At 58.4% G+C, this 25,967-nt stretch overlaps 1 protein-coding gene across 2 annotated transcripts in view; it reads right to left on the bottom strand.

The window, feature by feature from the left end:
• Positions 1-24,256, bottom strand: part of LOC129213418 (ATP-sensitive inward rectifier potassium channel 12) — a 33,207-nt gene extending 8,951 nt beyond the window's left edge. The window contains exon 1 of one of the 2 annotated variants that reach the window (XM_054843383.1): positions 23,418-24,256. The gene's annotated coding sequence lies outside the window, so the exon portion shown is untranslated. Of the gene's footprint in view, positions 1-3,168; positions 3,216-23,417 lie in introns of those variants that run through there. The other variant, XM_054843384.1, reaches the window with a different exon arrangement.
• Between the last annotated feature and the right edge of the window lie 1,711 nt (positions 24,257-25,967).

The following is a 25,967-nucleotide window of genomic DNA, read 5'->3' as shown; positions in this document are numbered from 1 at the left end:
GACTCCCACCACAGTGCGTTCCTAATGAGACAATACTGCTCTGTTTTCACAGGGACATGGGTAGAAAACAGCCATGGGCATGCACCCCTCCCCTGCACCCCCAAGCACCCCCCTAGTACCAGTAAGCAGCCGACACATCACTGTCTGCGAGACTTGACGGCGCACAGAGGAGGGAAACTGAGGCACGGGGGACAAGGAAGGCCCTTGGCGGGGAGACCAGAGGTGACGGGGTGCCTGGAGAGGTGCTGGCACATCCCCGTCCCCCTGAGCCACGTGCAGATGCCACCATGGACATGGGAGGAGAAAAGGAGCCATGTGCAGCACTCAGCACCCCTGGGACCAGGTGGCTTGTGCTTAAGCACCTCAAAAGTCCTGCTAAATGTGTCCTGGATCAGAGGAGATCCTGGGAAAGATGCCTTCGGAGGGTTAGTCCCCAACTCCGTGGCATGACGGGGGAGGGGGGGGGCGATGAACATTGCAATCCAGCCCGCTCCATGCCCGTTCCAGCACCAGCAGCACCAGCACCCAGCCCCGCTCCAGCACTCACAAGCCACGGTGACGGGACCCCAGGGCTGTACGTCTGCCCCCGCTGCCCCCCCGCCACTCCTGGGTGATGCCCCCCGCCCAGCTGCAGCACCGGGGGGGTCGGGAAACACCACAGCACCCGCAGTCCCCCCAGCCCACAGCCAGCCCCGCCGCCCCACTGCGTCCTGAAATCCCATCTCGCTCGCCTGGGAAACACCGGTTATTTGTCCGTCTGCTCGCATCCGTACGGCCGGACAGCAGGACATGGCTGGGGGTGAGGATGAGGGCAAGGGGGGGAAAAGGGCCTCAGCAGGTACAATCAGCACTGGGGGCTGCCAAAGGATGCCCCAAAACCCCAGGGGATGCAGCCAGACTGCCCTGCCCCTACCCTTACCCAAACCTGGGGTACCCGCAGCCTCTTCCCGCGTACCCCTTTCCCCACAGCCCCCCCGCAGCCCCCCTGCAGCCAGTCCCGGCTGCCCCGGCTCAGAGGACGGCTGTTAATACCCCAGCAAATCGCCCCGGGAAGGGGCAGAGCCCCGGCTGCCCCTGCGATCAGGGGGGCTCTGGCCAGACCCCAGGACGAGGGGGTCAGCCCTTACCTGGCACGTGCCCGGGGGGGTCTCCCCAGCGCTCCCCGGCCATGGCTGCGGGGCGCAGGGTGCCCCGTGGCCCTGCTGCAGCCCGGGCGAGAGACAGAGAGTTTTAATTGAATTTCTAGATTATCCTGGGGGAGAAGTTGTAATCTCCTTAAATCCAACCTCTGGTCGAGTCCCGTAACCTACTGTCCTGTGCAGGGGAAGGGATTTAGCAAGGGGGAGGGGAGGTTTCCCAGCCTGCTGATGCCCCGGATCCCGCACCCCGCAGGATTTGTCCCGCAGGACGTCAGAGATCTGCTCCCGGCAGCCCCACGGTCCTGGGAACAAAGGCTCTGTGGTGGCGATGCCCTGTCCCCTCTCCCCATGTCCTGCCACAGCGACCAGGGGTGTCCTGGGAGCCTCCCAGAACCGGCGGGGCTGGGACATGGGTGGTGGAGATGTCTGCTGCTGGGTGGAGGGAGCTGGCTACGGGGTCAGTTGGGCGTTTGGAGGGTAAAGATGAGTCCCCCCCGGGTGGGACTCGTGGCTGCGAGGTGTCTGGGGCTTTGAACTGAAATATCACCTAGCCTGGCTGTGCCCAGGGTGCCGGTGGGATGTGCAAGTCCCCAGGCAAGTCCCGTTCCCCGCCTGGGCTGCAGTGGGTGCCTCCCTCCTGAAAAGACCCATCCCTGGACCGCGTGGGCCAGAGGGTGTTTTCGGATGGGTGACCTTGGGGTGTCTTTGCGCCCACCACGTGCGCTCTCATCCATCACATGGCCCTGGTCTCTCCTGCATGCTCCCAAATCTGGATACATGCTGGGCTCCAGCGCTGGCCCCAAACCATCCCAAATGCCAGCAATGGGGCTGCGGGCAGACGATGGCAGAGCCGAAATCAGCCAGCTGCACTCCTGCCTGCCCTGCGCCTCCGTTGTGCCATTCCCGGGGCCTCTGCAGGGACTCAGGCTCCCATCAGGGATGGTGGGTTCCCATCCAGCACATGCCAAGAGGCTCTTGCAGGGGGAAGGCACCAGCCCTGCTCCAGCCCCAGCACGGGGGGATCACTCAGCTGCTAAAAAGCACCATGGAAAGAAAGGGAGAAGGGGACTGAAAGGGCAAATGTCTTCAAGTGGATTATATCACCAACCAGATGGAGATGAGCTGAGGGCTGCTGCATCAAGGGGCTCCCATGCCACAGGTAGCACCAAGGCAGCGCTCGGCAGCATCCGTGGGGTAGCACAGGCATGAATTATTTTAAGAACCCTCTCACGGAGCGATTGCTTCCTGCACCTTAGGGTTAGAGGCAGAAGGTGATGGATCTGGACCCCGTTCAGCCCCAGCTTGCCTGCGGCAGGACTAATCCTGCGTCTCCCACTTACCCAGCTCCCATCAATGTCCCTTTCCCAAATCCCATTACTCCCAAGGCAGGTTTTCCCATGGAGCTCCGCTCTCACCCAATGCAAACCCCCTCCCAGGAGCCGTGTCTCCCGCTTGAGGGAAATCGCGCGTGTGGGCAGAGCCTGCGCCCGGGAAATGTTTATCCTGAAGGCGCGACGTGCGGCAGGTCGGGAGCGATGGGGCTGCCAGCCGGAGCCGACAGAACCGTGAGCCGCGGGGAGCGTTTTGGCTGGGGAATCTCATCTCCTCCCAGAGAAGAGCGGGATGAGAATAAGAGCCAGCTCGGGATGCACAGGTCCCTTCCAGCAAGGGGAGATGGGATGTAAGCAAGGCTGAGCCATCAACCACTCATCAGCATCCTCCACTCTTTTTTGGGGCTTCAAACCCACGGTTACTCCTGCTCCGGCCAAGCTTTAGCAATTGCTCAACTCTCGGTGAGAAATACAACCCGTGCCCCACTGTCCTGGCCAATTTTCCTGGCTCCTTGGCCATGCCGGGATAAAGTTGCCATTTCCACCCCAAAAGCGACTGCGTTTCCAGCGCCTTTCAGCATTGCCGTGGGTTAAGGTGTTGGAAGAACCCTAAACTTGGCTTTGAATCCCAGGAGGAAGGAGATGGGGAGGAAGGACATGCCATGCTCGGGCAGAACCACCCTCCCAACCCTGCTTACCCTGCGATCGCAGCGAGAGCCACAGATGCTGAGCCCGATGCCGGTGGCCGAGGGAGCGAGCGAGTGGCAGGGACTTTGCAGGGCAGCACGCCGCCGTCCTGGCTAATTGCTCCCGAGCTCAGATTACAGCCTCTCCTCTTCCCTAAATGTACAGGAGCTGGCACCTCTGCTGCAGCCATGGGGAGCCACCGCCAGCGAGGGGGACATCCACCTTCGGTGACATTTCTAAGGGGTAGCAAAATTGCGGTCTTGGCAGTGTAGGAAGCCCAAGATACCTTAATGATCTCGGGTGACTGGAAGAGAAACAGCTCAAAGGGGATTTCAGAGATTTTGGGGATGCGAAGGACCAGCCATAAGGATGCAACAAAGTCAGACCTGAAGGATCAGACACTAGGCTGGGGCGAGGCAGTCGGTGGTCCAAGGCAAGACCTCGGATCTTTGATCTTGCCATTTAATGATGGCCATGACCCAAACCCCATCTTCAAGCATTTCCCAAGGGAGAAAGAAAAATCCCCTTCCTTTTCTGTTGGGGGTGACAAATTCCCCTGGCGCACACATGATGCTGCCTGTCATCTTCAAGATGAAAGAGGGCTTTGCACTGCTTTGCTGCTACTAGTGTTCCTCCAGCTCATGGCTCTGCATGCACCAGTTCAAGAGTTTCAGCGTCTTTTAAATCCTCCGAGGATTCCCTTTACCACTCTCGTTCCTCGAGCTGAGCCTGGTTGGAGGAGATCTCCTTCCCAGGAGGTACCGGGTTTCTGGCCCTGGGTTTCTGCCTTTTTCGCCTTGCCCCAGTGTCACTGGGGAGCTGGACACCCCCAGATTGCAGACATCACCCCAAATCCAAGTAGCTGCGAGGCCGGCAAAGCAGGGCAGGGTATTTTGGGGACCGTCTTTATCTGCCGCAGTGAAGATTTAGCACAGGCATTGCATAACGCCGGGGGGGCTCGCTGCTCCCCGTCCCCTCTCGCCATCAGAGATCAGCAGCTCAATTAATCCTCCCTCATTCCCTGCCTGCGGCTACCAGCCCCGGGTGCCCTCTCAGCCCGGCCCCGGCAGCAAGAAATCAAATCTCTGCCCGACGTCAGCATCTACCGGGGCTGGTACCCCACAAGCTGGGGGTGAGGGGGGGGGCACCCCACCACCACTGCTCAGGGCTCCCACCTCGTTTGGGAAGCCCTGTTCAAATGGGGGTGGCCATGAAGGTACCCACCGGGCAGATGTGAAAGTCCCTAAAATAACTCCCTTCTCATTATTTCTGTGCCCCAGCCTCTGGCGCTGTTGTGCATCACTTCGTTAAGGGGCCCGGCAGCTGCAGACTCTGTGGGCAGAGACCTGGGCATTTAAAAGGTTGTTTTTAAACCAGCGAGGTTCGGCTCACGCCCGGTTGCTTTCCCTCCTCTGCTCCTTTGCACAGCCCAGGTCACTGATGGGGGGGCTTGCTCAGGCACACACTGTGGGATTGCAAAAGCAATAAAGTAGAAGCCAGGAATCCCTTTTTTTTTTTTTTTTTGCCAGCCCTAAAATCCAACCCTGCCGTGTGTTCCTGGACAACCCTACAATAAACAAGGTGAGTGCAAAGCCCGGTGTTGGTGAGCCCGGGCACGGCTGTGTGTACACGTACAGGTTGACAAGGAGCAGGGCAAACCAAAACACCAGCAAGGGAAGATTTTGGGGGACAAAGGCAGTGGCATGCTGCTGCCAGCCACAATGGCCAATCTAACCCCTGGGGTCGCAGTCCGGCCGCCAGCATCCCTTGGAGGTATAAAGCCAGACGTCACGCAGCGTCGCGGCATGGCTGGGTGGCAGCGGGCGGGCACGGAGCAAAGTTCCCTGCGGCTGGGGCAGCGGTCAGGGCTGGTGGCACTGGGGAGGGTGGGACACGGTGACATGCCCCCGGTGAAGAGCCACACGGACAGTTACACAACGCCGCCCTGGCCGCCCTTGGCTGCGTGCACCATGCACGCTCCTATCGACACGGCCCCGGCCGCCCTCCAACATCCCCGCGGGGAGATAACTTTGCAAGTGGCATAAATGCAAGCACACGTGAGCAGGGGGGCCCTTCTCCAGCCCCCCCCCCAGCCCCGGACCTCCTGTAGCGGTCACCAGCGGTGTTTGGGGGTCGCCAGCGATGTTTGGGACTCGCCAGCATCCCACTGCCCCTGGCTCGGCTGTGCGGACGGCGAGGAGGTTGGGAGGGCTGTGACGGTGCTGTGCGGAGTAGGGGGGACAAGGGGAGCACCCACCACCAGCACCCCGCCAAGCCATCACAGCAGCTAAAAAACCGCACAGCCCCAACCCAGGGATTTTTAGGACATGAAGCACCAGCCAGAAGGATGCAACAAATTAAAACCTGGGGGATGTGACACCAGATTAGGGTAAAGTAGTCGGTGGCCGCAGGCAGGACTTTGGTTCTTTGAACTTGCCATTTAATGATGGCCATGACCCAAAAAGCACCTTCAAGTCTTTTTCAAGGGAGGAATAAAAATTGCCTGCCTTTTCTGCTGGAGATGAAAAACACTTGCTGGTCCCACCGGCGCTCACGCCAGCAGCAAGGAGCCCTCCCCTTAGCGCAGCGGCAGGGTGCAGCAGGGACGCTTTCACCCATAGAGAAGGGGAAACTGAGGCACAGCAGCTGGATGGGCCTGAGCGTGGGGACTGGCTGCAGCCCATGTCATCGCCTTCCCCCAGCCTGGCCTGGCCTGAGTTCGAGGTATTTATAAAGCCGATAAGGGAGCAGAAAGAATTTTCCAAACGCCGAGGTTACGTAACCTCCCCGCGCCCTCCGCGGACGTCGTCTGTAATTAGAGGCTGGGGTGGGGGGGGGGGGAAAGAAACTCTGTGCAGCCGGGCTCGCGGGGGGCACTGCTGCCAGTGTCACCCCAAAGGGCTTCACCCTCCTCTCCCTCACCGCGGCGGGTCCCCAGGGCCAGGCACCGGCACGCACCATCGCGTGGGACCCCATCCCTGGGGGACACCGGTGGTGTCACGGCCGGTACCCCCCACCCTGTGTGTGGGAGCCCAGGTTTTTGGCTGGGCTCTGGGTGGCTGATCCCCCCGGGGTGCGCACACCCCTCAGCCCATCCCGGCACGCGCTGGATGTCAAAGCGGATGACAGCCCGAGCGCGGCTGACATTGCCATGGTGACTATCGAACACTGCTGCTGGGAGGACGCGTGCGGAAATGCTGCACCGGCACCTGCCCCCACAAAGCACTGACCCCCCCCCCCCCAGGGACTGCAGGTACCCCCTGCCCCCCACCACCCCATTTCCACCACTTTTTGCCCCATTACACCCACAGGCAGCTTCCAAAACCTCCTCCATCACCTGGCAGCTGCCTCCAACTCTACCAGCCGTGCCTCAGTTTCCCCAGTCCTGTGCTTGCCGCCCGGAGGGGGGGTGTCCCCTCCCCGGGATATTTTTCTCTCGCCCAACTTTGGCCAAGGCAGCAGAGTTGGAGGGATGCTGAGCGAAGGCTCCGTCGCTGTGGCAACCTGCCGCGGCCGTCTCCAGGCGACGGCCCGAGCCTGTGCGGGCGCAGGGATGCTGCAGAGTCGCTCTGGAGGCAAAGCAAGAGGGACCAGAGCCGGGGGGGAAGGAATCCATAGGAATGCCAGCCTCCCCCCCCCCCCTTCACTCCCCTAACAAACCACAGCCTGGATCGTTGTAAGGGGGTGTAAAAACACCCCAAAAACTGCCACCGATTTGACTCAGGAAGCCAGCTGAGCACCGACAATCTCGTGGCACCCCAGGCTGGCTGGCGGTGATACCAGCAGGATGCTCCTGGGCGAGCGCGGGGCCGCGCCGTTTTCAGGGACACCTGCAGGGCTGTGGAAATAATTGCTGGTAATAAGCCTGTTAGCCTCTTAACCCTCATTAAGCAGCTTAGGGGGGACACGCGCCATTATACGCAAACCCGGAGGTGGAGAAGGCCCTTGTCAGGGCAAAGGGGTGTTACTGATGGGGACGGGATTTCAGCGGGTGCTACGGGGGTGCCATGGGGGGCACAGCTCCGTCCCTCCCCTCGGCAAGCTCCCCTCCTGCATCCAGCCCCCCCCGGTTGCTCTTTGCCAGTCGGGACCGTCGGCAGCTCCCGGCAGCGCTGAGCAGCAGGCAGGGATGGTGATGATGGGCCATCATACCCGTGTGACGAGTGTGGGAGGTCTCAGCCACAGTCACGCCGGCGGGAGGTGGGGGGAGCGGAGCGGCTGACAGCACGGGGCGACGGCCCGGCCAGTGCCTGACACCACAGCAGGGGAACGGAGCGGGACATTTCTAATCGCTCCAGTTGGAAAAGGTCCCATTTTTACATTTGCTAAATTAAAGGATGTCAGCATCTGATGCCAAGCTCAGACTCCCTCGGAAATTTAAACTAATGACAGCGAAGAAAATTAGCTGAAACCAGAGCACAAGCGCTCCCACGTTATCCAGCTGCACCAGCCCTGCCCAGCCATGACCACGGCAGGGTTTCGATGGCAGCTTGCAAAGCACCAGCCATCACAAAGATCTCAACTTTTTGCCCCAAAATGCAACCTTGCTCATTCTGCTCAGTCAGAAAGGGCATTGCTGGTACCTGGGTAAGCGAGGCTGCCATGCCGGGGTCCCCAGCGAGACCCCCATCCTCCTCCAGCCTCCCAAAGGGGAAAGAGCTCCCTCTTTCACGTATACAGCTGCTCTGCACAACGGGGTTTCGATCAGCACGGGGTGGAAATGGGGAGAGCAGAGTGGCGAGTGCGATGTCTGGATTTCTCCAGATCCGGTGATTCCTACAGCCGGCTCCATCCTGCCCGGCCCCACACGGGCAGGCAGCAGAGTCCTGGCAGAGCACCGGTGCCGCCGACTGCCGCACGGCCCCTTCGCTGCCCCTCTCCCCGATGGAAATACCTGGGCTGAGGCGAGGGTTTCGGTCCCCGGCGCTCTCTGGGCTCCGCTGGGGCGTTTTTGTGCTGCAGCTGAGCAAAACCACAGGGTGGTGGTTGGTTTGTTTTTTTTTTTTTCCTTTTATAATTTTCTCTGCAAGATAAAATTAAACAAACAAGCCCTTCTAGGAGCAGTGCAAGGAAGGGAGCCTGCTTTCCTACAGATGTGCATGTCCTCAGCGATTACAACCGCCGAATTAAGCTTTCCCTGTGGCTGGGACATTTGCACAATCCCCCTCCTTCGCCTCCTGTGGCCTTGCTGGTAGGAGACTGGCTCGCTCCGCAGCCTCCCTCCCCATGAGGTCATTACCCAAACACCTATTTTTCACAGAAGGATCGCGAATGTTTTTTTTTTTTCCCCTGACCTCATCACCTCACCATCAAATTAATGTTCTTGAGCACGAGGCTGGGAGCACTCAGCAAAGCAGCACACTGTGGCAGAGAATAGAATAGAATAGAATAGAATAGAATAGAATAGAATAGAATAGAATAGAATAGAATAGAATAGAATAGAATAGAATAGAATAGAATAGGAGTGGAATGCGGTCAGGCATCTCCCAGGGGACGGGGCTGCTGAGGAGGGGGAATGCTGTGGGTCAGGAGCAGAGAGGGGGTTCCCAGCTGCCCTCTGAGCCTCGGCTGCGGCCCGTAAACCAAAGAGGAAAGGCTGTGGCACAAGGATTGCAAACACACCTAAACTTTCCAGCTTCATCTGATTCAGGAGCCGGCGCAGAAGCTGTTGCCATAGCTTTGCAGACCACCGGTGGGTTTTGTAGCGCAATCTGGACCACGGATCTATGCAAATCCCCAAGGCAGAAGTCTTTATGGAGGCATATGACAACCGAAAAAGAATAGCGCTCAGTGCTCTACTCCCACATGCCACCCCCCAACTTCACCATCATTTAAATCAGTCTTAAGTTGGAAGAATTCAAATCAACACTGTCGTCACAGAGCCAAGCAAAGAGGTGACACAACTTGGATGCTGCCAGGGAAATTGCCCCCCTGAGACTCCAAACCCATCAGCCCATCACTTTTTGAAGCCCCATTGAGGAAAACAAATGAACTGGCAACCCGCTGCCCCCAGCCCTCCATCCCCTCCGGCCAGGGCTGCCGGCAGGATTTCCAACCAGCCTTCCCCCTGGGATCAACGGGAGGGGGACCGCGGGGAGAAAAAAATATCCAAGACATGCTGCTGAGGCTGGAGAGCCACAGTTGGAAAAGAAATCAAAGCTTCCAAAGAGAGAGATGCCAAGGAAATATGTTGTTCCCAAGAGAAACAGGACATTCCTCTCCAAGGGGGAGGAAGGGAGGAGGAAGGCTCGTACCACCTCTTTCAGCTACCCGGCATAGGTGCTCAGGAGGCTCCGTGCATGGCAGCCTGCTCGGGCATCTTGTCCCCGCTGTGCAGTGCTGCAGACACAGATGGCATCACAGCAACCGACTTTTTTTGTTGTGGTGGGGGTTTTTTGTTGTGGTTTTTTTTTTTTTTTTACCCTAAAAGCATGTTTTCAATTTTTGGGGAAAGGTTGCTGAGTCCTGCCAGCAGCAGCCAGGCAGACGCAGAACTGCTCTCTGGGCTCCTGGAGACCTCCCTGCCTTCCCACACCACACTTCCAGACCCTCCAGGGTCTCAGGGGATGCGGTTTGGCATCGGCAGACTCCTCGGGGCTCTTATGGGAAGGAGCTGGGGAAAACCAGGTACTTTGCTATTGCCAGAAATGCCAAAATCAGGTCCCAGTCCAGTCCAGAGGATAAAGGATCGGCAGTTTAGATTTTTCCTCTCAAAACATTTTTGGGTTGCACAAGCAATGGGATCGAGCTGGGAGCAAGCGGGGGAGATCATTTCAGTGCACTCCCGGTTGCTCCCCTGAAGCCACCCAATTTGGCTAGTTCAGCATAATTTCTGCAGCAAATTGTTCCTGCAGGAAGTTTTATACCTGTGCCCTTGGGCAAAGCCCTGACAGCATCCTTCGCTGAGAACAAGCTACCTGCCTCCTCAAGGCAGCACCTGGGGAGGAAGGGAGGAGAGGAGGACGGGGAGCAGAGTTGGCCCAGCTATAAATAACCCCATGGAAAGAAAACAGGAGAAAAAGCAGCAAATAGGAACCAATAAATCCAGGAATATGGGTTCGGCTACGGATGCTCTCTGCAAACAGCTCCTCATGGTCCATGTGACCCCGTAGAATCAGGAACAAGAGAAAATGGGATCCATCGCAGCTCAGCGGAGCAGGATGCAGCCCGGCCATCGCCTTTCTATGAGCAGCACATCAAACCAACCCAGAGCCCCGGGCAGGGTGCGCAGTACGCAACACATAGTTCACGGCAAGACCTCGTTCACTCTTCTTCATTAAAAAAGATAAAGATGAGAAAGGGGAGAGTTAAATTAAGGAGAGTTAAATTAAGGCGCCCGTTGGACCATGCCGACACAGCACTATCCTGGCTCATGGTGTCACTGGCACCGAACACCCAGCGATCCCATCCCCAAAAGCGCCCGCAAGCTGTGAAATAGCCTGTGTTTAAGGCAATCATTATTTGCAATCTGCGATCCCGGAGAAAAAGACAGAAAAAGCAACTTCTCGTTTTTACCAATAAAAGGGGAATTACAGAGGCTCAGTAAGCACGGTGGCCAGCAGGTCGCAACCAGCAGTGCTGGAGTGATTCATCCTAAACAAGATAGATTTAGTCAAACTACCCTAGAATAAGGAAGGAAACCAGCCCAGAGTTTGCCCTGCTGATGCCTGCACGGTATTAGCCCATGGAAGCGATGGGGCCAGCAGAGAGGAGACAGAGTGGGATCATCCCCACCGCTGCTTTCCCCACTGCCTCCAGAAAAATGAATTAAAAGCTTCAATCCCGGCTGCTGCATCTGGATACCGCACTGAAACGCATTAAAGAGGGTTTATTTTTTTGCCTCTTGTCCCAGCCCATCTTCCCGGAGCACATCGGTCCCTGTCCCCAAAGACTGCTGGAGGAGCCGGGGAACAGGCACTGCTCCTCAGCATCCACTGGACTAGTTTTCCCTAGAAAATTGTCCAAGCCACTTCACTTTTCCTTGTGTGTAACTTATTATTAAAGCTGAGCAAATAATTCAGGGCAAAAGCTCCAGGAACAACATTTTGCCTTTTCATTTTCCGCTCTCGAGCTGTCTGCGATTTTCCCAGCGCTCGGGGATGATTTAAAGACCTGTCTCCGGACGGGAGCGCCTTGCTGCGACGGCGGCTGCGAGTGTTTGATGGCCTGAATTTCACGTGTGCAGATGAGGACACACCGGACACGTAAGGATGGATGAGCCTTTCCTGGTACCCTAATTAGACAAGCAGCATTGGCAAGTGAGTTTTTGAGTGTTTTTATGAGTCTGAGACCTGCAAACACTTCGTGCAGGGTTAACGACTGTCTGTTCGTTAGGCAAGGCTCAATGATTGCTTTGCTTTATAGCTCATCATTTTTCCAGCCTACGGTACCAGCCCAGATGCAAGATTTCCAGGGAACACCTTGTTCCCGGCCTCTCTTTGCATCCCAAAACATCACTAAGGACACGGGAAAGACGTGAGGAGGATGGGACCACGGGCAGAGCCGCGGGGCTGTCAGGCTGCGACAGCTCTGACCTTCCAGCGCCGCAGCCATCCCAGGCATTTGCTTCCTCATTAGCGGAAAGGTTAGGGAGAAGGGATCGGCTCTGTGCAAACTCCCCGTGGTGCTCGCATGACGCAGGCTGGCAAAAGCAGCTCACCCCGATGCTCGGGCAAACACCAGCCAAAAAAAAAAAAAAGCAGGGAGGGGACAGCCACGGTGACAGCTTGCGGCACGGGGGTGCCCAAATCAGAGGTCCTGTAGTCATCCCCCCACCCCATCCACCACACCCTGGGAACCCCACGCTGGGGTAAAGCAGAGTCCGTCCTCGAGGCCATACAAACTCCCCGCTCCAAGAGGTGCCCTCGACGCCTTTCCCGGAGCACAAGGGCTGGTGTTACCGCGGCTGTGACCCCAGGCACTCCGCGGGGATGCGGCAGGGGCTGAAGAAGGGACTCCCTACCCCGGAGGTGGAGCGTGAGAGCCCGCCTTGAGGGAAATCACGTCCCATCGGGAGCCAGTCAGCCCAGCCCTGGAGAAAGGAACTGCTCCCAGGTTTGGGCAGGGCAGCCGCTGCCGCCCAGTGTGTTTGCTCTCGGGACGGAACAAACTGATGACGTTAACCTCCTGCTACAAAGACCCCTCAGAGCAGCTCACGCGCGGGACAGAAAGGAGCCATTGAATGCCCCCCAGCACCCAAAAGGGGCCGAGGCCGCTCTTGGGGCCATCCCAGGTGACCAAGCCTGCGGCTCCATTAGTCCCTGCTGGAAACCCCTCTCCAGCCGAATGGCTTTCTCCTCCCATTGCATAACTGCACTTTGTCGAGCAGACCCAGCCGCTGGCGATGCATTTTCTCCAGCCTCGCTGCTCTCCCCGGATGTTTTCCTTATTCCTTTCACTCGCTCTGGACCGTCTCCGAAGCACGCGGAGAGGGAACGGAGAGACAAACGCAACGCTCATCCCACCCATAAAGCAAAACCCAGGATGAAAAAAGGGGGGAAAAAAAGCACAGAGCGGTGTCAGGTGCCTCTCCCCAGCCCAGCCCCTCCCGGTTTGCCTGTGGGGGTTTGACAAAAGTGCTTTTTGGCTGACAAAATGATTACAGGGTGCTGAGACAGTAAGTTGCACATGGATTTCTTTCCTGCATTTCAAGCAGGGCGAGGACACGGCTGCAAAAGCAGCTGCACTTCTGGAGGGGTCACAGTGGTGGGGGAGAGGGGAGGTGGCAGGAGGGGGGATTTGGGGAGAGAAGGAAGGATATTTTCTGCTTGGAAATAAAGCAAGGAGCCGGCGGGTGGGAGTGTGCATGAGTGTGCAAAGCCAAACGCAGGCGATGCTGCAGGTCCATGATGGAGTGGGGACAGGTTTGGGAGGATGCTGTGTCGGTGCCTGGACCAGCCGCAAGTGGGAAGGGGAGAAGCTGGGGCCGCTGCCCCCCTGAGCAGGGTCAGATCCTGTGGCCTTGTCATGGTGGGGGGGGGGAGTTCAGCAGCGGCAGCGCTGGGAGCATGCGTGCAGCATGCGTGCATCTCCCCGGTGGGAATGTAGAGTGAATGGGGCAGAGCGGGGTGCCCTGGGCACACTTGGACTCCCCGTGCCTGCAGGCAGTGGGTGCTGGGCAGGGGGAGGAGGAGAGGAGGATTTCAGCTCCAAACTCAATCTGTTGGAGAACTTGGCCTGCTCCCCGTCAAGCTGAAAATAGCACATATGTAAGGACGTGCACGCAGTGCTGGCTGTGTCCTCACCGAGCGCTTCCTTCCTGCTGCGCTCCACGCAGCGCCCCGGCCCTCTGCCTGCCGCCTCCGGCCCCCCGCAGCCCCCACATCCCCCCCATGGGGGCGAGGTCTCAGGCAAGAGATTTTTTTTTTGCTCCTTAGAGCATCCTCATTTCGGCAAAGCAGGGCCGGTGCACGAATGCGGAGCTGGAGCCCAGTCCTTTCACCTTCAGCCGCTTTTCAGTTTACCGTGAGGTCCGTCCAGCGGCGGCATCCCTGCCGTTATCACCTGGAGCGGGTGAAGATGAGTGTGGCTCACGGCAGGAGCTGAGCTTTATTAGAAACAGGCATCTGGCTCAAGCCCCCCCTGCGGCCACCAGCCTGGGCTCGGGCTCAGGATGGGGCCATGAACACGCACTAGTGTCCAGGCAGCTGCGGCAGCGGGCGGGGAACCTCCACGAGTCCCCATTTCCCCTGAAATTTATCTCCAAACCCGTTACTGGCCATGGGAAAATAAAGACATCGTCCTCCTCCGTGGGGGCACGCGCTGCCTGGCCGGGGTCGAGCCCCAGCCCTCAGGGGGACGGTGAACTAGCAGAGCGTGCAGCAAGCTGGAGGATGGAGATAACCCTGGCAGCAGCTGGAGCTGACTCCTGCAGCAGAGGAGGAAGAAAAGAGGCCGAGCTCGCCGTGGGCATCGGGCACAGGAATAACGGGAGAGTTCTGCGGGACATTGGCCACAGCTCGGAGCACGGCTTGTGCAAAGCCACGCTGCTCTCCCGTCACTGCTTTAAATCCCCCCTAAAGAAATGTTCCACTAAAGGCAAGTAACCTGGGATGGAGGAAATATAGGGTTTCTCTGAACGAAGCTTTCGGGGTGATAACTGGGGGATCTAGTAAGTGCAAAAAAGGAAATAACACCAGGGGCTGGGGAGGATGTACAGGCAACCCGCACGGCGCTTGGCGTACGGCAGAAGAGGATTGTTGTAAGCCGCAGGTTGTCTTGCGCTCAGTGGGTTTGGGGTGCACTCTATAGCTGCTAGAGGATGATCTCCTAACCAGAGGGAGCGAGCAGCCCTCCGGCCAGGCAGTCCGGCGTTTCAGGGCATGGCCCCACAGCAGCACCCAGCAGGAGAGGTATCGCTTTGTGAAAACACATTTCTCACCCCACATCTCCGTTCTGCCGCGTTGTTGCTTTATGACGACGGCTGCCTCATGCTGCAGAGCCCGGCTGGGGACAGCAGCCGGACACCAGGGGACATCACGGGCTGGGCAGGAACCAAGCACAGCTCTAACACACGCTCGCATCCACAGCACACCAAAAATGCACCCGAGCATCGCCAAAACCCCACTGCTTTCCGAAGGCCTCTGAGGAATGGCATTAGCGAGCGTGTGGTATCAGCCCTCCTGAAACAAAGCCATTGTGGTCGAGGCAGGATCCTTATTAATTCTTTCCTCTCTTTCATTTCCATTTTTTCTTGGTTCCCTTTCCAACTGCTCAGGTAGGGCTGGGGTAGGAGCCCCCCCACCACCAGCCTGTGTCCCTGCAGCACGGTGCCACCGGCGTTATCGCTCTGTGACATGGGGAAGTGATGGGTGGTTGCATTTGGGGTCGATGGTGATCTCAGAGGCACACGAGGGGAAGGGAGCCCTGGATGGGGCAGAGAACCCTGGGTGGAGGGGAAAGGGAGGGTGAGGAGCACTGAAATAACACCCCAGGGCTGCTGGGGGCCAGGCAGCGGGGTGGGGGGGTGCACAGCTGCGTCCTGGCTCCAGCCACCCTCCAGCTGGGAGGATGGAGACACGAAACCGCCACTTACTGGTACGGCATCATCGTTTGGTGAAACATCCTGCTTCTCCCCAGACACCAACCCTGGGGACAGACCGCAGGGAAAGGGGTGGGACAGGACCCCCTCAGCACCCACAAAACCCACCCAGCGATCGCTTTTCCTGCCTCCACCCGCAGCACCCGCCTCGGCCACCAGCACCAACATACTCCCCCTCCACCCTTGGGGCCCCCATCACCCTCATCCCCCAGGACCCTAAAAAGCACCACTTTCCCCGCTACATCCCACATCCTTCGCTCCTGCAGTGCCCTCTGGCAGGAGCCCTGCAGTGCCCATCACCATCGATGCCATCGACGTGTCCCCAGACCCCGGGAGATGCCGACGTGCAGCGGCCCCTACGCAGGGGACAGCGCGTGGATGCTATATGGCCTCGGGGCTCCTGCGATGCCCACCTGCCCGCCGTTACATAAACTGCCTGGAGCCGGGACTGTTTTCATTTGTGTTGCCTACAGCACTGTGCTCTTCAACTTTATTTGCATAACAAATAATTAATAATAATTAATGACTGGGAGAATGGTGCGGATTGCCAGATTTTGCTAATTAGCAAACTAGTGCCATTGCAAAAGTGAGGCAGGCATCACGCGGTGCCCCCCTCTCCCCACCGAGGGTGGGCTGTGGCTGGGGACGCAATGGGGACGGTGGTCCCATGGGACTCTCGGCCCTTTTGGGGAGGAGGAGGAGGCAGCGGTGGTGATGGGATGGGTCAACGGTGCTCGCAGGGTTTCAGCTTGTGCCTCGACGCAGCCCTGCTCCGTGCCCGCATGCATGCCATCGCACAGCATCCCACACCCCGCTTTCTCCGTGCCCTTATTAGAGCCTGGGACAACACTACTTAATTGTCTGATGATGGCACCGCTCCATGTAATTAATGGGAAAACCGGCACCAGCTCATTAGAGAAAAGACTTTGCTCCAGCAGCCCCACAGCCGAATCGTGCTGGGGACGTTCTTCCCCCGAGTCCCCTTGCAGGTGGCACCTCCTCGGCCCGGGGGGGGGAGCTGAAAGCACCGGGGACACCCCGCTGCATCACCGATGCCAGAACATGTGGAGGAACGAGGGTGTGAGCTACCGGCTGGGCTGTTCGGTGACACTCAGGGTGTAGGGTGACACGGCAGCTTCTGCCTGGACCTCACACACCTGCAGGAACCTGGGGCCTGGCAACACTGACCCTGAGAGGGAGGGAAAAAGGGGAAAAGGGGAAAAGGGCAGGAAAAGGCAAAGAAATGGGTCAAGGGAAAGGAAAAGAAATAGGGAAAGAAAAAAGGGAAAGAAAAAGGGAAAGAAAAAAGGGAAAGAAAAAAGGGAAAGAAAAAGGGAAAGAAAAAAGGGAAAGAAAAAGGGAAAGAAAAAAGGGAAAAGAAAAAGGGAAAGAAAAAGCAAAAGGAAAAGCAAAAGCAAAAGAAAAAGAAAAAGGGAAAGCAAAAGCAAAAGAAAAATAAGAAAAAGAAAAGAAAAAGAAAAAAGAAAAAAATAAGAAAAAAGATGGAGATGAAAGAAGAAGAGAAGAGAAGAGAAGAGAAGAGAAGAGAAGAGAAGAGAAGAGAAGAGAAGAGAAGAGAAGAGAAGAGAAGAGAAGAGAAAAGGAGAGGGACCAGATTCTCCTGTCTTTGATCGCTCAAGCACTGCCTGCTGTACACACACGAGTGTACGCTTGTGCACACGGGAGCGCTGGGAGCAGCAGGGTGCTGGGGCGAGCAATGGCCAAAGCCCCCGGACCCGGGTGGCCAGCGCCAGGGATGAAGCAGAGCAAACTCTCTCCCTCTGGCCCCACCACGAAGGCCGTCAGGTCCCACTCGCTTTCCTTAACCCTTGCAGAGCCCCAGCGCCACTCGGCATCGCTCCCGCTGCAGCTCCAAACCAGCCCTGCGCTTTACACCACCCTTAGAGCAGAGTTGTGTGTAACTACGCTTCACCGGCTCTCCTCTGTAACTGCAAGTCCTTTGCTTCGCTGAATTGCTTCCCCTTCAGCACCACACATAATCCATTGCACTGTAATTATACGGGAATTTTAATATCTGATGTATTTATAAGATGCACTTAATTCATCAGCCCCTTTAAGTACATTGTCATTACAGCCTTCAGCGCGGTAGGAAGGATGACTCGCTGTCAGATGGAGATTAGCTGGCCCCTGTGTGTAACGAGTTTGAGGGCGTTCTCAGCCCAGCTGAGAACCACACTGCCAGACCTGGCCCTGGGGCATCCAAGGCTGGGGAGCAGGACCCCACCGTGCCGAGTGTCCCGGACCCCCCCAGGGGGATTGGCGGTGCCAGGGCTCCCCTGCACTGCTGCAGAGATGAAGGGCAACAGGATCCAGGTCAGCACCCGGCCCCCCTTTCCCAAACGTCTGACTCACGCGGCAGGGACAGATTTGGAATGTCAGAACACTGACTGGCCGGAGTTAGGGGAGGTTCATCCCTGCAGCCCGAGCACTGAGGGGGTCCCCAAGGGGCTCCCCAAGGCGAGGCATCCGCATTTGGATCCCTCCAAACCTACAAAGAAAGTAGCCACCACTGAAGGCTTATTTTTCCTGGCGTTTGTTTCGGTGGCTCCTTTCCAGATGCGTCCTAAAAGGGAACCAAAGGCCTTTGAGCCTCTTGCAGCGAGCACAATGCAATGATTTTCCCAGCCCGGGCAGGAGGGATGAGCTCACTGGTGTCCTTGGTTCCCCCTGGCTTTGGGGTGCGGGGTCCCTCTGCCATGCACCGCGGGCGCCAGGGCTGGCCGGGTTGCCCAGGGAGGGCAGCGGGCTTGGCGGTGTGCCGGGGGGGGCTGGGCTCCGTCCCACCGAGCCCCGGGAGAAACGCCAGCTGAGCCTGGGAATGAGGGGCAAAGGGGGAGGGAAGGGGGGGGTCAGGGACTCGGTCCCTGCGGGAAGTGCTGGCTCTCACTGGTGGGTGACAGCACATTTTTTGCACCAGGATCACACTGGGTTTTCCCGCAGCGCGGCAGTGATGTCCGCATTGCCCTGCCAGGCATCCCCGCGGGCGGGTGGCACCCACGGGTGGTGGCATCTGGCCCCACTGAGGCCATCTCAGCATTGGCCATGAGGCACCACGGAGATGCAGCCCAGCTGCCGGTGGCACTGGGTGACCCCGCACCCCCGGGGGGGGGTACAGAGACCTGCCAGGCGCCCACAGCATTGGGTGACCACTGGGACAGAGCCAGGGCCCCGCGTGCCTCCAGGCACAAACCCCCCTCCTGCTGCGTGTCACCGGGTCATGGCACATGCAGCAAGATCCAGAGCTGCACCTCCCTGCAAGGATGCTGCACCGAGCGCCAGCACGTGCCAACCCCAAGCGGGGACACCGGCTCTGGGGGCAGAGCTCAGGCTGGACCAGGGCATCTCCAGCCTGGGGATATCTGAGGGGCTGGTAATGTCCCATCTCCTCATCCAGAGAGACCCTGGTACCTGCTCCCCATGGGAGGTCACGGCCTCCTGCCTCAGTTTTCCCATCTGCACAGTGGGGCTATGGTCTCCAAGGAGGGTAGAGATGGGACCGTGGTTGGCAGAGGGTGCCGGCAGGGTCTCTAACCTGACCCCTCGCTTAGGACTGGGCAGGGCTCTCTCTGCTCTCCCCCTCCCCGGCCCCTCCTTCCGCAGGGGGGATTTCAGTTCCCAAGGTCACTGGACAGACAGGGCAGGGGGCACACTCCCCAGCCCTCGTGCCCAGCCAGCCCTGCCAACCACCCCCTCCACGTCCTGGCCACCCCCTGCGGCTCGCCTGCCCCCCAAGAATCCCGTTCCCTCCTTCCTCTCCCCAAAAAGCAAATATCCAGGGAGATGGGCTCCGCGCTGCAGCTCTGCCGGTGGCACTGGCGGCTGAGCAGAGCAGACTGCAGCACGGCCGTTACGTAAGCCCGAGCTGGGCTCCGGGGATGTAGGACACCGGGGTTATCCCCCAGCCTACCTGGGGGCTGCCACCCCCACCCCACCTCGGCCTCAGGGCTCGCAGAGCATGGGGGGGATGCCCCGCTGACTCAGTGCGCACTGCAAGGGGTAGCGGGGGGCTTGGGGTGGCCCTGGGGGTTGCTGTGGCCCTAGCGTGGGGCATGTGGTGGTGGCAGGGGGCAGAAGCCAGGGGACAGACATGTGCAGGAGGGTTGCATTGATGTGGGGCAGGGACTGGGGTGGGACGGGGCTGGGAGGCGGCAGGTGCTGCACCCACATCCCACTCAGTCCTTCTGCAGCCCTCAGCCATGACTTCACCAGGTCTTATCCGTGCAAGCGAGGGCACAGGGATGGAGCCAGGTGGCCAGGCTGTGACTCCTGGGTTGTGCCTCCCTCGGGGTGACTCACTGAGCAGGATGAACGCAGTCGGGGCAAAGGATCCCGTTCTCTTTCCCAGCCTGCATCCACCTGCTATGGCTGCATCCCCATCCCTGCATCTCTAGAGGGTCGGCATCCCTGGAGACAGCCTTCCTGGGGTCAGCGTCCTTGGCATTAGCATCCCTGGGACAGCATCCCTGCGGTCAGCTTCCTTGGGATCAGCATTCCTGGGAAGAGCATCCCTGACATTAGCACCTCTGGGTCAGTATCCCTGAGGAGAGCATCCCTGGTGCCTCCAGCACAGGCTGAGGAGTCAGGATCAGGGCTAAAAGGGAGAGCCTTCCCCCGCGGGACAGCCCCAGCATTACCTGCCCCACAGCCCTGCGGGGAAGCGGAGGTGAGGAATGGCACAGCCAGCATCACCACCCACAAAACACCCATGCCCTGTGCCGGTGGCACGGCGAGCGGGCAGGCAGTGCAGGCAGCACCGGGGGTCCCTCAGGACCAAGCCCTACCTCAGCTAACAGACTGGCAGGGGGCTGGCAGCATCCCCTGTTGCGGTGTGGGATGGGGACAGGGATGGGGAGCCCATGGTCCCCCAACCCTTGGCTTCTCTCTGGCTTTCTGGCAAACGTAGTCTGGATCCGGCCATTTCTGTTTGGGGATGGGGGGAAAAAAAAAAGCCCAGGCTAAGGCTCCCGGCAATAGGAGATACCAGAACAGGGAATTAATGTTAATTAATTCATAATGACGCTGAGATAGTGATACCAGATGCTTCAAAAGTCCAACAGGGGAATCTGAAAGCGCTTTGCAAAAAACCATCGCCCACCGGCAGTCCTGCCTCGCTGCGAGCTGGGAACAAGGGAGTAAGCTGTGAACCAGGGATCGAGCTGGGACCAAAGCACCAAGCTATAGAACAAGGGAACAAGCTTGGACCGAGCCAGGAATGGTGAGAGAGGGGCATGTCCCAGAGAGGTGACAGGCCCACAGTCACCCAGAGCTGTGGGGGCAGCACCGGGACCCCCCCAGCCACCTGCCACCCCACTCCCTCCTTTCTCCTTCCCATCCCAACTCAGAAGCTGGAGTGGGGCTGGGGCAGCAAGGCGCCCACCATGCTCTGCTCCCTGGGACTCAGGGGCTCTCTGGGCCCCTTAATGCTCATTTTTGCTCTCCTCTCCTCCATTTCAGGCACGCCGGGTGCAAGGCAGCTGGATGGGTGGGCACCCGGGGGCCCACAGGAAGGATGGAGGGACAGGTTCATGATCTGGGACAGGGACACAGGTCCTTTGCCAGGCAGTGTCCCCACACTTGGAGGACAATTCCCAGCTCCTGCAGCGAGTCGGTGGCACGAGGAATGGGTGCAAGCTGGGCTGGTTCCTCCCTTCTCATCCACGAGAGCCAGCCCTTGCCCTGCGCTGTCAGACCCAAACCGGGCTGGACCTTAGCCAAGAGGCACAGAAGAGCCTAGAAAGGGACTTGAGCCCAGGTGCCACCTCCCCAGCACTGGGGAACCCGGACCCAGCACCAGGAAAGCTGCAACCATGAACTCTGCAGAAACCACAGACAAACCCCTGGGCTTGGAGCCATTCGCCACCCTGGGACCCAGCGGTTGGGGGGGATTACGCTCTCCCTGCTGTGATACAACAGCACCTGCACCCAGAGGGAACTCCCGAAACGGGGCTAAGGGAGGTGGTTGAGGCCACGCGGGGCCCGGCAGCGGCGGAGCAGGACGGCAGGGCATGGCCGGGGCACAGCGCTGCCATCACTGCTTACATAAGGTGCCCGCTCCGTGTGCCACGTGCCCGAGCGGCAACGGGTGAGGGGGGCAGATCCGTCCCTCCAGCAATCCCCCTTAGTGACGGCACTCCCACTCTTTCTAGAGACAGCATCCTCAAAACGGCCAACCCATCCCCTTTTCTACCCGCGCAGAGCTTGGGTGAGCCTCCCATCTCTCTCAAGCACATTTACACCCTAAAAGCTGATGTCAACTGGGGAGAAAAATGCCAGATTTAAGCTCGCTGTGCCATTCCTCCAACAGCTCCTCCGAACTTTATCTGCAGCGGGGAACGATTCCCACCGCGCCGGCAAAGCCGTCCCTGCAGCCTCGGCCAGCAACGGGGAGAGGGGGAACCCACGGCAAGCCGTGGCCATGCCCGGAGCATCACGGAGCACCACGGCACCGTGCCGCGCAGCCAGGGGGGAACACCACCATCCCACCCCGGCTGGTCCCGAGGGACTCACCATATCCCCTGGGGTCATTTCAGGGCTCAGGAAAAAAATCCACCTTGACTTCGTAGGTAAAGCAACTCTTTCGGGTAAAGAACAGCAGAGGTGATACAGGATATCAAAGCGTCTCGCAGATGAGAGGCGAGAAATAAAGTGGCCTTTAAGGTGCCTTCCCCAGCAAAGCCGATGTTTTATTAAGTCTATCCGGCATGGATGGGAATGCTCGTTGTTATTCCAGGCCTGAAAGGAGCAGGCAAGGATTTTTTTTTATTTTTTTTTTTAAGTCTTGTTTTCATTATTTTCTGGTGGTTTCGTTGCTTTGTGCTCACACAAAGGGAATTTCACCTGCTGTTCAGAACAAAAGGCCCCGGAAAGTTTTGCGAGTGAGGAGAAGGGGACGAGGGGAAGGAGCTTTACAGAAGCAAAACGAGTCGTTGCAGGGTTTGTTGGGGGTTTTTTCGCAGCAAGCTGTAAAACATCCCCGGCTCTTTGGTGGCTGCGGGAGACCCAGCACCGGCACGCAAGTCCCCTGTCCCCACCGGTGTCACCCCCAGGCTGGGCGCAGGGAGGTCTCACAGCCCTTAGGAGATTGGGGTCAATTCGGGGTGCAGAGCGGGCTGTTGGAAGGCAACAGGATTGCTTCCCATCCTTTTTGCACACAAGCAAAGTCATCGCCACGCTTTCTAAGAACAGGAAAGAAAAAAAAATCCAGCCCTCGTTTGCCGACACCACTGCAAAACAGGTGGTTCAAAATCACAAGGGAGGGGGGAGAAAAACCCCTGTTTGGTGATTTTGCGCTCATATTCACTGCAAAACTGTCCGGGAACGAATGCTGCTAAATACACACCATTTTCGCTCTAACACTCTTTGCTCTATAATTAAGAGAGACTTCTAAAAATACAAATAGCCTCAAGCACCCAGAGAAGGCGTGCAGGTGCTGCTAACTGGAGGCACTTTAGTACAGCTCATTTTCTGGACAATTTTACTAGCCTGGCTCGCTCTCAGCGCCGATACTATTACAGTGATGCAATTATGCTGCTGCTGCTGCTGTCGTCGGCTTGCTTTGCTTTTTTCCCTGCGCTTTGCAGTTTGCCTTCGAAGCAAACACACACACATACACACACACCCCCCCCCAGCTCCCAGGCTCAGCCTAAGCGTGCCCCCCGCACCGGCACGCAGGTCCAGGCAGCTGGGAATCGGAGGGTCACGCGAGCGTGCATTGCACACGCGCGTGCATACACATGTGTGCACATGCACAGGGACATAACCCTGCACAGGCATTTCCAAAACAGCCAGTGTGCAAAAGTTTTGGCTGAGAAAGCGAGCTGGCCGGGGGAAGCAAGCAGAAGCGAGCGGGAGCCCAGCGAGGCACCAGTGCTCCCCGAAAGGCAGCGGCCGTTGGCCACAGAGGGAGGGGGCCCATGGCACTGGCACGGTGACGGCGGTCAGCTTTGCAAAATTCCCCCTCCCTTCCCCCCAAAACCTGGCATTTCGGGCACAGGGGTGAGGGGGGGAACTTCACCCGTGAGGCTGCCGCGGCGAAACTTCACCCTCTTATTTCTCCATTAGGGCTGCAATAGGTGGAAGTGATTGACTCACTATGAGACTGCTGTTTTTGCCTCTGACTTGGGATTAAGACGGAGCTGGAGGAGTGGAGGAGCCGTCGCCCGGGCTCTCTGGCAGGCAGACGCCGGAGCCGTCACTTACCTCTCACTGCATCCAGCCCCCCCCCGGCCGTGGGGCTGCGGGTCCTGGAGAGTTAGCTGGTGGGGGACCCCAGATCCACTCGGGTTTCTCCCAGGACCGACGTTCGGCTGCTGCTTCTTAGGCACAGACCCAACCCCTCCATTCCAAACACAGGGAAAAAAATATATCTTCTTCCAAAAGAAAAAAAATGGAAGGGAAAAAAAAAAAAAAAGAGGGAGATTTTAAAAAACCCCACGTTTTTTTCTTGGTTCTGTTTCCCCTGTCACCCCCTGGAGAAAAAAAGAAAAGATAAATCCCAGCGACCGAGAGATCCAGACTCAGGTGAATTTAGCTTCAAACTCCCTCTGTGCTTTCAGAGCCTTCACCCTCAAATGGGCTCTGGAAGATGCTAAGGGACCCATCGTCGCCAAATTGTCATCAAATATCCTTCGGGCTCAACTCCGCTCCTGCCCGGGGAGGGTGGACTTCTTCCCTGCTTGCTGCGTGCTGTGGAGTTGGCAGGGACCTGCCTGTTTCAGCCTCAGCGTGGAGGGTGGGTGAGTTGGTTGGTTGGTGTGGGTTGGTTTTCTTTTTTTTTTTTTTTCTCGCTGCTATTGGTTTTCTTGCTATCTGATCCTGAGCGAGCGCTGCAGCTCGCCGCTTCCCTGCTTTTTTCCCCCAGCTCCCAGCCTTTTGACAGGGAATGAAACACAGACACCCAGTGAGACAGGCTCCGGCTTCTACAAAGCTCCACTCCCTCCTACCGCCTTTGTCCGTGAACAGCAACTACTCCAACTCTGCCCGTAGACACAAGTGAACCTCTGCATCAGCACTTTCCTAATGGCTGCTTCGCCCGAGTCCTTCGGCCCTTCTTCTTCTTCCTCGCTTCCTCTCCTCCACCTTGATGGCTTCCGCTTGCTTTTTCTAGCCCAGCCCCGGCTCCGACAGCCACAGCCGCGATGAAGCAACAACCCTTTCCTGACGGATCCATCTCAGCTCCCCCGCGCCGGCTGCTGCGGTCGGGGGGTTGCGGCCCCGCAGTCCATCACCATCCTCTCTGGGCGCCTTCCATGAAAAATCGATGGCGGGTACCGCGTCCCCAGAGGCTTCGCTCTGCTTTTGGCTGGTTTAAGGGGCAGGGTCTGCGTGTGTGGAGAGGAGTCGGGGGCAGAGGGAGGGCTGGGAATCGAAGCCACTTCTTTTTATTGCAGGCAGGGATTTTTTTTTTTTTTTTTTTAAGATTGATTGGAGTCCAAGTTTATTTCTTGGTGGTGAGCATTATTTTAAGCCGTTTGGGAGGCTTTGGGTGTCTCCAGGTCACCCTGTCCTTATAACAGCAGGCCTTTTTGGAGAGGGTCAAAGTGAAACCCCGATCCGGCAGCCTTTCCCCCCCGCAGCGGGGAGCGGGCGGCAGAGGGATGCTGCAGTGGCCTCACAACCCCGGCTGGCTTCCAGCCAGAGGGAGATGCAAACCAGCCACCATCTGTAATTTTTGTTAGACTTCCTCCACACTCGGTCGCCCGTGAGATCCCAGGGCTGCTGCCTGCTCCTTTTTTGGGGATTCGCGGGCTTCACTCAAAAAAAAAAAAAAAAATCACAGGCGGGAGACCTCCAGCCTTGACAGCGATGCTCGACACTGCTCAGCCTGGCTGTCACGCAGCCGGCAGGTCATGTAAAAGCCATGAAGCCCCCCAGGACCCAGCACATGAAGAGGGTGCCTCCCCACCTGCCCCATCTCCCTGTCGCATCGCCTCCCACCCCTTCCCAGCCTTCTCTTCACTCTTTGTCTCCCATCACAGGTTTGGGACCAGCAATCCCTCCCTTTCCTCTTCCCTTTGGCAGTGTCCAGAGCAGAGACTTTCCTCATCCGCAGCTCCCATCCTCTCCCCAGCACAGCACTGGAGCATCGTCCTTCTCCTTGCCGCTTCCACACCCCCCCAAATTCCAGAGCACCTCAGGGCAATGCTTGCAGCGCTGCCTCCTCTCCTCTCTCCGCACTACCTTGCCCCGTCTCACCAGCCCCACAAATACTGAATTTTAACCGACACTTTGAAATCCCCGGATGAGAAGTGCTGCAGGGCCTTGTTCTGGCAGCGGTACACCTAAACCCCCATGGGTGCTCAGCTAACGGTGGGGATTTGGGGTTTACAGTTCGGAGGGGACACCAGCCCGCACGCCAGGCATGGTGACAGTGAGCACGACCACCCAGGGAACCAAGGGGCAACCATCAGCGTCCCGACCCCAAAACACTCCTCCCTGTCACCCCTTGCGCCCTGGCTCCCTCCTCTCCTGCCACCCACCATGCCCATGGCTCACGGAAAGCTTTCCGAACCGCCCCCGGTGCCCAGTCGGCCGTGCCAGCCCCAGGCTCCCCATGCCGGCCTGCCGGCTCCCTCCACTCCCTCCAGCAATAAATATAATTAACGTGCCGGGCAGCCCGGAAATTGGCCGCAGGGCTGGGGCGGGCAGCTGGCTGCAGGCCAGGGCCGGGCAGGGAGGCACCGTCCGGGGAGGGGGGAGCAGCTGTGGGGTCCCCAGCCCTGGCCCCCTCTCGCCTGTCGCTCCCCGGCA

This window comes from Grus americana, chromosome 15 (genome assembly GCF_028858705.1).
Source record: "Grus americana isolate bGruAme1 chromosome 15, bGruAme1.mat, whole genome shotgun sequence".
Classification (NCBI taxonomy): domain Eukaryota; kingdom Metazoa; phylum Chordata; class Aves; order Gruiformes; family Gruidae; genus Grus; species Grus americana.
The sequence above is the reverse complement of the archived record's forward strand: the minus strand, read 5'-3'. Positions and strand labels throughout refer to the sequence as shown.